Source organism: Bison bison, unplaced genomic scaffold (genome assembly GCF_000754665.1).
Source record: "Bison bison bison isolate TAMUID 2011002044 unplaced genomic scaffold, Bison_UMD1.0 scf7180017864356, whole genome shotgun sequence".
Classification (NCBI taxonomy): domain Eukaryota; kingdom Metazoa; phylum Chordata; class Mammalia; order Artiodactyla; family Bovidae; genus Bison; species Bison bison.
The window spans coordinates 4,113,643-4,125,752 of record NW_011494928.1 but is presented as its reverse complement, the minus strand read 5'-3'; the positions used below and the strand labels follow the sequence as shown (position 1 = coordinate 4,125,752).

General features: G+C 38.3%; 1 pseudogene; it reads left to right on the top strand.

Moving 5' to 3' along the window:
• Window positions 1-11,901, top strand: part of LOC104999623 — a 41,869-nt pseudogene extending 29,968 nt beyond the window's left edge.
• The last annotated feature ends 209 nt before the right edge of the window (window positions 11,902-12,110 follow it).

Sequence of the window (12,110 nt, the reverse complement as noted above, 5' to 3'; positions counted from 1 at the left end):
TTGCATGAAATGCTCCCTTGGTATCTCTAATTTTCTTGAAGAGATCTCTAGTCTTTCCCATTCTGTTGTTTTCCTCTATTTCTTTGCATTGATTGCTGAGGAAGGCTTTCTTATCTCTTCTTGCTATTCTTTGGAACTCTGCATTCAGATGCTTATATCTTTCCTTTTCTCCTTTGCTTTTCACTTCTCTTCTTTTCACAGCTATTTGTAAGGCCTCCCCAGACAGCCATTTTGCCTTTTTGCATTTCTTTTCCATGGGGATGGTCTTGTACCCTATCTCCTGTACAATGTCATGAACCTCAGTCCATAGTTCATCAGGCACTCTATCTATCAGATCTAGGCCCTTAAATCCATTTCTCACTTCCACTGTATAATCATAAGAGATTTGATTTAGGTCATACCTGAATAGTCTAGTGGTTTTCCCTACTTTCTTCAATTTCAGTCTGAATTTGGCAATAAGGAGTTCATGATCTGAGCCACAGTCAGCTCCTGGTCTTGTTTTTGTTCACTGTATAGAGCTTCTCCATCTTTGGCTGCAAAGAATATAATCAATCTGATTTCCGTGTTGACCATCTGGTGATGTCCATGTGTAGAGTCTTCTTTTTATGTTGTTGGAAGAGGGTGTTTTCTATGACCAGTGCATTTTCTTGGCAGAACTCTTAGTCTTTGCCCTGCTTCATTCCATATTCCAAGGCCAAATTTGCCTGTTACTCCAGGTGTTTTTTGACTTCCTACTTTTGCATTCCAGTCCCCTATAATGAAAAGGACATCTTTTTTGGGTGCTAGTTCTAAAAGGTCCTGTAGGTCTTCATAAAACCGTTATACTTCAGCTTCTTCAGTGTTACTGGTTGGGGCATGGACTTGGATTACTGTGATATTGAATGGTTTGCCTTGGAAACGAACAGAGATCATTATGTCATTTTTGAGATTGCATCCAAGTACTGCATTTCAGACTCTTTTGTTAACCATGATGGCCACTCCATTTCTTCTGAGGGATTCCTGCCCGCAGTAGTAGATATAATGGTCATCTGAGTTAAATTCACCCATTCCAGTCCATTTTAGTTCGCTGATTCCTAGAATGCTGACATTCACTCTTGCCATCTCCTGTTTGGCCACTTCCAATTTGCCTTGATTCATGGACCTGACATTCCAGGTTCCTATGCAATATTGCTCTTTACAGCATCAGACCTTGCTTCTATCACCAGCCACATCCACAACTGGGTATTGTTTTTGCTTTGGCTCCATCCCTTCATTCTTTCTGGAGTTATTTCTCCACTGATCTCCAGTAGCATATTGGGCACCTACTGACCTGGGGAGTTCCTCTTTCAGTATCCTATCATTTTGCCTTTTCATACTGTTCATGGGGTTTTCAAGGCAAGAATACTGAAGTGGTTTGCCATTCCCTTCTCCAGTGGACCACATTCTATCAGACCTCTCCACCATGACCCCCCCGTCTTGGGTGGCCCCACAGGCATGGCTTAGTTTCATTGAGTTAGACAAGGCTGTGGTCCTAGTGTGATTAGATTGACTAGTTTTCTGTGAGTATGGTTTCAGCGTGTCTACCCTCTGATGCCCTCTTGCAACACCTACCATCTTACTTGGGTTTCTCTTACCTTTGACGTGGGGTATCTCTTTACAGCCGCTCCAGCAAAGCGCAGCCGGTGCTCCTTACCTTGGATGAGGTCCATACCATTTCTGTGAGGTCCATACCATTTCTCCTCACCGCCACCGCTTCTGACCTTGAATGTAGAATAGCTCCTCTAGGCCCTCCTGTGCCCACGCAGCCACCACTCTTTGGAGATGGGGTTTCTCCTCCTGGCTGTGGCCCCTGGCCTTGGGCGTGGGGTAGGTCCTCCTGGCCGCCTCTCTTCGGGCATAGGGTCCTCCCGGCTTCTGCCCCTGACCTCGGACGTGGGGTAGCTCCTCTCAGCAGTGCTAAATGTGCCGGTCTCAGCCACCCGCACTAAAAAGAAAAGGAACCTTAGGGTGCACATATCTTTTTGAATCGTGGATTTCTCCAGGTATATGCCCAAGGGTGGGATTGCTGGATCATATGGAAGTTCTATTTTTAGTTGTTTAAGGAACCTCCATACTGTTCTCCATAGTGGCTACACCAAAATTACATTTTCACCAGCAGTGTAGGGGGATCCCTTTTCATCATAACCTCTCCAGCATTTATTGTTTGTACATTTTTTTAATGATGGCCATTCTGACTGGTGTTATGTCATACCTCATTGTAGTTTTGATTTGCATTTCTCCAATTATTTCTTCCCTTGTGGCTCAGCTGGTAAAGAATCTGCCTGTAATGCAGGAGACCTGGGTTTGATCCCTGGGTTGGGAAGATCCCCTGCAGAAGGGAAAGGCTACCCACTCCAGTATTCTGGCCTAGAGAATTCCATGGACTGTATAGTCCATGCGGTCGCAAAGAGTTGGAATCAACTGAGCGACTTTCACTTTTACAATTATTAATGAAATTGAGCATCTTTTCATGTGCTTTTTTTTTGTCATCTGTACATCTTCTTTGGAGACATTTCTATATAGATCTTCTGCCCATTTTTTGATTGGAATTTTTAAATAGAACTGCAAAAATTGTATATTTTGGAGGTTAATCCCTTGTTGGTAGCTTTGTTTGCAAATATTTTCCACATTCTGTGGGATTTTTTGTTTGTTTGTTTGTTTGTTTTCTTTAGTTTATAGTTTTCTTTGCTGTGTAAAAGCCTTTAACTTAATTATGTTATCTTTATTTGTCTATTTTTGTTTTTATTTTCTTTCTTTCTTCCTTTTTTTTTTTTTTGCTTTACAATATTGTACTGGTTTTGCCATACATCAACATGCATCTGCCACTGCTCTAGGATGTGGATTTAAAAAGATATTTTTGTGATTTATGTCAAAGATGGTTCTGCCTGTTTTCCTCTAAGAGTTTTAGAGTATCCAGTCTTAAACATTTAGTTCTTTAATCCATTTTCAGATTGTTTTTGTGTATGGTGTTAGAGAATATTCTAAATCCTTATTTTTACATTGGTTGCTCTGTTTTCCCAGTACCACTTATAGAAGAGGCTGTCCGTTGTATAGTCTTGCCTCCTTTGTTGTAGATTAATTGACTATAGGTGTATTGATTTATTTCTGGGCTTTCTCTCTTGTTCCATTGATCTATAAATTCCCTGGTGGCTCATACAGTAAAGCATCTACCTGCAATGCAGGAGACCTGGGGTTGGGAAGATCCCCTGGAGAAGGAAATGGCACCCCACTCCAGTACTCTTGCCTGGAAAATCCCATGGATGGAGGAACCTGGTAGGCTACAGTCCGTAGGGTCACAAAGAGTCTGACAGGACTGAGCAACTTAACTTTCACTTTCTATGAGTCTGTTTTTGTTCCTGTACCATACTGTTTTGATTACTATAGCTTTATAGCATAGTTTGAAGTCACGGCGCCTGGTTCCTCAAGCTCCATTTTCCTTTCTTACAATTTATTTGGTTACTTGATGTATTTTGTATTTTCATACAAATTTTAATATTTTTTATTCTAGCTCTGTGAAAAATGCCACTGATAACTTGATAGGGATAATTTGACAGGAATTGCACTGCATCTGTACATTGCTTTGAGTAGTATAGTCATTTTGACAATATTAATTCTTCCCATCCAAAAACATGGTATATCTTTTCATCTATTTGTGTCATCTTCCATTTCTTTCATCAGTGTCTTACAGTTTTCAGAGTACAGCTGTTTTACCTCCTTATGTAGCTTTATGCCTAGACATTTTATTCTTCTTGATGCAATGGTAAATGAGATTGTTTCCTTAATTTTTTTCTTATCTATTGTTGTTAGTGTACAGAAGTGCAACAGATTTCTGTGCATTGATGCTGTATCCTGCAACATTACCAAATTCATTGATGAGCTCCAGTAGTTTTCTAGAAGTATCTTTAGGATTTTTTATGTATAGCATCATGTCATCTGCAAATAGTGACAGTTTTACTTCTTCTTTTCTAATTTATATTCCTTTTTTTTTCTTCCCTGACTGCTGTGGATAAGGCTTCCAAAACTATGTTGAATGAAAGTGGCAAAAGAGGACTTTCTTGTCTTGTTCCTGATCTTAGAGAAAATACTTTCAGCTTTTCACCACTAAATATGATATTAGTTGTGGGTTTGTCATATATGACCTTTATTATAGCCTTTGGTATGTCTCAAATGACTCAAAATTCTATTATCTATCAATGAAGTCAGCACAGAACATTGTTCCATATTTTAATCTTTCACTTTATATCATTCACACTTTTGCCATTTAAGTAGCTATATATGTATTTATTTATTTCCCTTTATATTTTTATAATTGATTTTGTTATAAACATTTTAGGCATTAAAAAATATTTATTTGTGGGAGCAAGGAATTGTTTGATCAAAACATATTAGCACTTTCATAGTCCTTGAGAGAGAAAACCACATTGCTCTCGAAAGAGACCAGACAAATATACAATTTCTTGGGAACTTATTTCTCCTCCTGACTTGTCATCACTGGATTTTACCACTGGCTTTATTACTTTAATGGGGATATAATAGTACCTCCAAGTTGTTCTTATTTGTATGCTGTTAATTATTCTGAGGATGGACATTTTATAATGTAATAAGATACTGCACTTTTTTCCATCAGCAAAAACATCTGTTCCTTTCTTACTACACTCAAAGTGGAATCAAATGACAATGTTATATATTTATATCATATTTATTCTTCTTCAGATATAAATTTCTCTAATCTATTTATTTTCTTTTTGATATGTGTTTTACAGCATTTTTGGCTACCACAGATTTTTGTACATGGAATGTGCCCCAGGAGTCAGGTAATACTGACATTCAAGACGTCCCATGACAGTCTTCAGTAGCATTCAATCAAGCTAATTTGTTTACCTCAAGCTCTTTTTGACAGGTGGTTTTTAAATCATTCATTCTTTGACTTACTGAGAATCTATTGTAGTGTCTAGCTCTGAATTTACTCTCTTCCCTACTGAGATTCGATTTCTTCAAAACATTGAATAGTAAATCTGTTCCCTATTGTGATACTGGTTCTAACATGTTATAAAGCTTTGTACAATTTTGAATTTCTGAAATTCCTATTCTATTGCAATGACGAATTTTCTAAATCCAAAGCTATATGGTTTTAATCACTGGTACTTTGCAACACACTTTACAATCTACAGGAGTGGGAGGAGTGTTATTACTTATCTTAGACGCCTTTGATGTTCTTGCTCCCACGTTCCGGGGGGGGGGGGGTAAGATGGCTGAAAGCTAGAGTCATCAAGGAGCCTTAGCTTTCTTCCCCATCTGCAGAATTTGGTGGCTGTGATGGAACAGAGCAGACATCAGAAACTGGCTGCTGCACCTATCCTACAGCTTTGTTTTGTTTGAGATCCGGCAGCCTACAAGGTTGTTTTTATTTTGGTTAGTCTTGACTTTGAACATCCTCAAGTAAAGCACATTGGCCCCAGTTCTTCAGAATCCCTGCCAATTCCTATCATCTGACACCTGGTCTAGTTATCTCAGTTTTGTCTTCTGTCTGATACCTAAAAACATTCTAAATTACAAACCAAGGCATAAAGTGTATCCCAGTGGTTTTTTTAAGAGTATTTTTTGGGGGGCCATCCCCCATAGCATGTGGGATCTTAGTTCCCTGACTGGGGATCAAACCTGTACCCCTTGCTTTGGAAGTCTGAAGTCTTAACCTCTGGACTGCTGGGGAAGCCCTATCTCAGTATTTTTTAATTCTAACATGGAAATAATAATGTATCTCATCAGGTTGTTGAAAGGATTACATGAGAAAACATGAAACAGTTGTGGGAAGAAGTGTTTTATTTTAGCAACTTTTTCTATTGTTCTTTACTGTTTTGGTGTTTTTGTTTTTTGTTTTTTGGGGTTTTTTTTTGGTGGAGAGGGGGGGGTGGGTTCTGCCCACCTGCAGTAATCCTGTGGTTCTCTGGGACCAGGGGAGGTGTCAGGGATCTTGATGATCTGTGTATCCCTACCCCACTGCACAGTGCCCTAGTACACATCAAGGATTTGCTAAATATTGGCTGAAATCTACTGAATATGAATATACATATTTCAAGTGCCCAGGAGCTATGGTGTAGATATAAAACCCCAAAGCACATTTTAAAAAGGATGCACATCCCAGCTTGCCATTCTTCAAACACCTGTCTGCATTCCCATAACAAGTCCTTTATTATTGGTCTCTTCGTTGCAGGGTCTGTTGAATTGCTAACCATCCCCATGTCCATGCTAAGTTAGTTTCAGTTTTGACTTGGCCTTAATTAAGACACTATATAGTGGCTACTTGGCCTATATTCACTAGTATTTAGTACTCATGGCCTCCAGTGGCCACTTCTCTTATTCAGATAGACAGGAGACCTCATTGTTAGATGATGATCTTATCTGTAAAAATCATAGGCAAAACCAAATTACTGGAATTACATAGGGTTATTAAGCTCTATCCATCTATATTCATGTTAAATGATCCCAAGATTTTACCTCATAACCTGTGAGTATGCTTCTAAAATGTTTCAGGTCAATTAAATAATACTTATTCAGAGCAGTCTGCATTTTACTTAATGGAGAAAGAACTTTTAAGATTTATATTTTTTTAATTTTATTTTTTAACTTTACAATATTGTATTGGTTTTGCCATATATCAACATGAATCCACCACAGGTATACAAGTGCTCCCCATCCTGAACTCTCCTCCCTCCTCCCTCCCCGTGCCATCCCTCTGGGTCGTCCCAGTGCACCAGCCCCAAGTATCCTGTATCATGCATCAAACCTGGACTGGTGACTTGTTTCATATATGATATTATACATGTTTCAATGCCATTCTCCAAAATCATCCCACCCTCTCCCTCTCCCACAGAGTCCAAAAAACTGTTCTATACATAGTGTCTCTTTTGCTGTCTCGTATACAGGGTTATTGTTAACCATCTTTCTAAATTCCATATATATGCGTTAGTATACTGTATTGGTGTTTTTCTTTCTGGCTTACTTCACTCTGTATAATAGGCTCCAGTTTCATCCACCTCATTAGAACTGATTCAAATGTGTTCTTTTTAATGGCTGAGTAATACTCCATTGTGTATATGTACCATAGCTTTCTTATCCATTCATCTGCTGATGGACATCTAGGTTGCTTACATGTCCTGGCTATTATAAACAGTGCTGCAATGAACAATGGGGTACACGTGTCTCTTTCCCTTCTGGTTTCCTCAGTGTGTATGCCCAGTAGTGGGATTGCTGGGTCATAAGGCAGTTCTATTTCCAGTTTTTTAAGGAATCTCCACACTGTTCTCCATAGTGGCTGTACTAGATTGCATTCCCACCAACAGTGTAAGAGGGTTCCCTTTTCTCCACACCCTCTCCAGCATTTATTATTTGTAGACTTTTGGATCGCAGTCATTCTGACTGGCGTGAAATGGTACCTCATAGTGGTTTTGATTTGCATTTCTCTGATAATGAGTGATGTTGAGCATCTTTTCATGTGTTTGTTAGCCATCTGTATGTCTTCTTTGGAGAAATGTCTATTTAGTTCTTTGGCCCATCTTTTGATTGGGTCATTTATTTTTCTGGAATTGAGCTGATTATAATATAGTAAATTGAATTAGACCACTATTACCAGTATTATTTAATGAAGTATTTATAAAATGATCAATAAATTAGATAAGAAATAAAAAGTGTAACCTATGAATGAAATAATTACTTTCTAAAGCAAATGATGAATGTGGCTCATCAAATTAAGTTTAAGATATAAAGAATAATAAAATAATACTACAATTATTTACCAAGAATTGGACAGCTTAGGAGAAATGGACAAATTTCTGGAAACAAGCAATCAGACTGAATCAGGAAGAAATAGACATTCTGAACAGAGCAATCACTTTGCTGTACACCAGAAGCTATGACAAAATATTAAATCAATTACACTTCAATTTAAAAAAGAAAGAAAGAAAAAAGTGGGTACAGAGGAAATATATCTCAACACAATAGCAACCATTTATGACAAACTCACAACTAACAATTTTTTATTCTATAGTGAAAACTTGAAATCCTTTACTCAAATCAGGAGGAAGAAAGGATGCCCACGCTCACCATTTCTATTTAACATAGTATTGGATATCCTAGCCACAGCAATCAGACAAGAAAGAGAAATAAAAGACATCCAAATTGGAAGGGAAAACACTAAAATTGTAATTATTTGGAGATGACATGATTCTATACATATAAATCCATATCAGCAACCTCAGATATGCAGATGATACCACTCTAATGGCAGAAAGTGAAGAGGAACTAAAGAGCCTTTTGATGAGGGTGAAAGAGGAGAGTGAAAAAGCTGGCTTAAAATTCAACATTCAAAAAACTATGATCATGGCATTCAGGCTCATCACTTCATTCAGGTTCATCACATATAGAAGGGGAATAAGTGGAAGCAGTGACAGATTTTATTTTCCTGAGCTCCAGAATCACTGCAGATGGTGACTACAGCCATGAAATTAAAAGATGCTTGCCCCTTAGAAGGAAAGCTATGACATATAGGCAGCATATTAAAAAGCAGAGACATCGCTTGATGACAAAGTTCCATAGAGTCAAAGCTATAGTTTTTTCAGTAGTCATATACGGATGTGAGTTGGACCATAAAGAAGACTGAGCACCAAAGAATCGATGCTTTCAAACCGTGGAGCTGGAAAAAACTTTTGAGAGTCCCTTGGACTGCAAGGAGATCAAAACCAGTCAATCCTAAAAGAAATCAACCCTGAATATTCATTGGAAGTAGTGATGCTGAAGCTGAAGCTTCATTACTTTGGCTACCTGATGTGAAGAACTGACTCATTGAAAAAGACCTTGATGCTGGGAAAGATTGAAGGCAAAAGGAGAAGGGAGCAGCAGAGGATGAGATGGTTAGATAGCATCACTGACTAATGGACACGAATTTGAGCAAACTCTGGGAGATAGTGAAGGACAGAGAAGCCTGGTGTGTTGCAGTCCATGGGGCACAAAGAGTCAGGCACAACTTAGTGACTGAACAAAAACAAAATATCTCCACTCAAAAGCCATTAAAACTAATAGATGAATTCTGCAAACAAGATTAATATTTGTTGCCTTTTCTGTACACTTATGGTGAAGGTCAAAACCTATACTCTGAAAACTATAAAAACTTTGATGAAGAAATTTGAAAATGATGCAGAAAACTGAGAAGATATACTATATTCTTGGATTGGAATAATAAATATTGTTAAAATGGCCATATTACCCAGAAAAATCTACAGATTTAATGTAACTGCTATCAAAATGCTCATGATATTTTCACAGAACTGGAAAAATTAATCCTTAAATTTATATGCAACCACAAAAGACCCAGAATAGCCAAAGTAAAGCTGGAGATATTATCCTCCTTGAATTCAGACTACACCACATAGTAACAGTAATCAAAACAGCATGGTACTGGTACAAAAACAGACACATAGATCAATAGAACAGAATAGAGAGCCCAGAAATAAACCCACACATTGATGGTTAATTAATCTCCAGCTTAGGAGGCAAGCTTGGGCTTCCCTGGTGGCTCAGAGGTTAAAGACTGCCTGCAATGAAGGAGACCTGGGTTCGATCCCTGGGTCGGGAAGATCCCCTGGAGAAGGAAATGGCAACCCATTCCAGTATTCTTGCCTGGAGAATCCCATGGACGGAGGAGACTGGTGGACTACAGTCCATGGGGTCGCCAAGAGTCGGACAGGACTGAGTGACTTCACTTTATTTCTTTCTTTCTTTCTTCTTAGGAGGCAGGAATATGCAATGGAGAAAAGACAATCTCTTCAATAAGTGGTTCTGGGAAAACTAGGTAGCTCCATGTAAAAGAATGAGATCAGAACACTCTCTAATAGCACACACAAAAATAAACTCAAAATGGATTAAAGACCTAAATGTAAGACCTGAAACCATAAATTCCTAGAAGAGAACATAGGCTAAACATTCTTTGACATAAATCATAGGGGATCTTTTCTTAACTCTGTATCCTAAGGAAAAAGAAATGAAAGCAAAAATAAATGGCACATAATTAAACTGAAAAATGTTTGTACAGCAAAGGAAACCGTTGACAAAATGGAATAGAACCAACTGAATAAAGCAATACACACACACATAGATGAACACACAAGAAGAAAGATACATAGAGGCAAGAGAAAGGCTCAGAGTAGTTAGAATACTGAGACTCTGGAGCTTCCAAGGAAGATGATAGAACTCAGTAACTTAAGGGCTTAGGTTTTGCCACCTTGTAAGATCTGGAGATAAGTTTTTAGTTTTGCAAAGACTAGGAAATTGGACCTAAGACCCAAACACACAGCCAGGATCATCTATAAGCAGGATGTTCAGTAAAAATGGTGACCTAGAAAAGAAAAGTCCATCCACCAGTACTGAATAACAAGGAACATCACTACTTTTTCCCTAGGCTCTAAATGAGGAAAAATATTAAAATAAAATACTTTCAGTTGAGATGGAAAACCTGGAGATTTATTTCATGGGGCTTTGGTTTTGCTTTTCTCTTGGCTATTTCATTTTTAGTTATTCTCACGGTCCCAGAACATCTAGACCAAGAAATTCTTATAACAGTTTATGCAACCAGTGATACAATTTTCACCAAGCCAGTGATACCCCAGAATTAAATGGAACATCTCTCTAGGAGGAGACTTTCACAATCCAGGCCATAAGCTAGTCTCATCAATCAAATGATGACCTCACAATCAAAATTTTTAAAAAACACATAAGGAAAAACTATGCATGAATTAACAGACACAGTGAATACCAGGATTAGAACCCTAAAGACTTGAGATAGTATAACGTAACTCTAAAAGTTATGGCATACGCATATTTAAATTAACCAGTGAAGGAATAAACTCTAAGAAAAGAGTGTCACTATGAAAAACAATGAGGGACTTCCCTGGTGGACCAGTGGCTAAAGCTCCCAGATCCCAATGCAGGGAGCCCAGGTTCGATCCCTAGCTAGGGAGTTAGATACCATGTGCCACAGTTAAGAGTTTGCTGCAGTTAGAGACCCCATGTGCCATAGCTAAGACCCAGTGCAACCAAATAAATAAATTAATAATTTTAATGAAAAAATAAAGGAAAATAATGAGTAGTTAAAAATAGAATTTCTAGAAATAAAACTATAGCTCTCATAATTACAAGTAACAAATGAGTAAAATAAGTTATTAGATACATGAAGAGACAATAAAGCACCCAAATGAAAAACTTTTAAAAATTAACTGGAGGGCCTTCTTGGGGGGAAAAAGGTGGTCTTCACTGCCAAGGGTCCAGGCAATGACAGGGCTAGGAAAGCACAACCAGGCCTATGTGAAAATCCATGGACAATTCCAGATGTTTTGTGAATGAGAATTGGCTTGCCTCCAGTTTGGGGCTATTTGATTACCAGAGAAGATTTTCATATTGCATTACGAGTTTTTGCTTTAGCTGGTCTACTCGATTTGTTGAATGAATTTTTTGTTCAAAATTGGGACAATCAGAAACCAACTCTTGGATGTGTTCTTGGTTAACCTGCTGATACAATACCTATCAGTACCTTCTATATTAGTTTGACCTATGCAGATATTATTCTGGTCTTACTTATTTACATGATAATTTTAAAGATGTAATGTTGATTGCTATGATTTTGATGTCAAATATTGAACTCTTCCAACATTGAGAATGCTTGCTAGCTATTCCAATCCTTGCTGTGCCACTACTAAATTAAAACCAGTTCTCATCAGCAAGGTAGACACAGAAGCCCACCTCACCTTGGTGGCAGCTTCTTTGGCAGCTGAGTTTTCAGTTATAGTTGATCCTTTAACATATGGGCATGAGAATCGTGGAAATGAGCGCTGCTGATGATGTGCTAACAGACTGACAGTTCCTCAAAAAGTTAAGCATAGAACTACCCTATGATCTGGCAATTCCATGTCTAGGTATATACCCAAAAGAATTTAAAAAGTGAAAGAAAGTGAAGTCGCTCAGTCGTGTCCCCATGGACTGTGGCCCACCAGGCTCCTCTGTCCATGGGATTCTCCAGGCAAGTATACTGGAGTGGGTTGCCATTT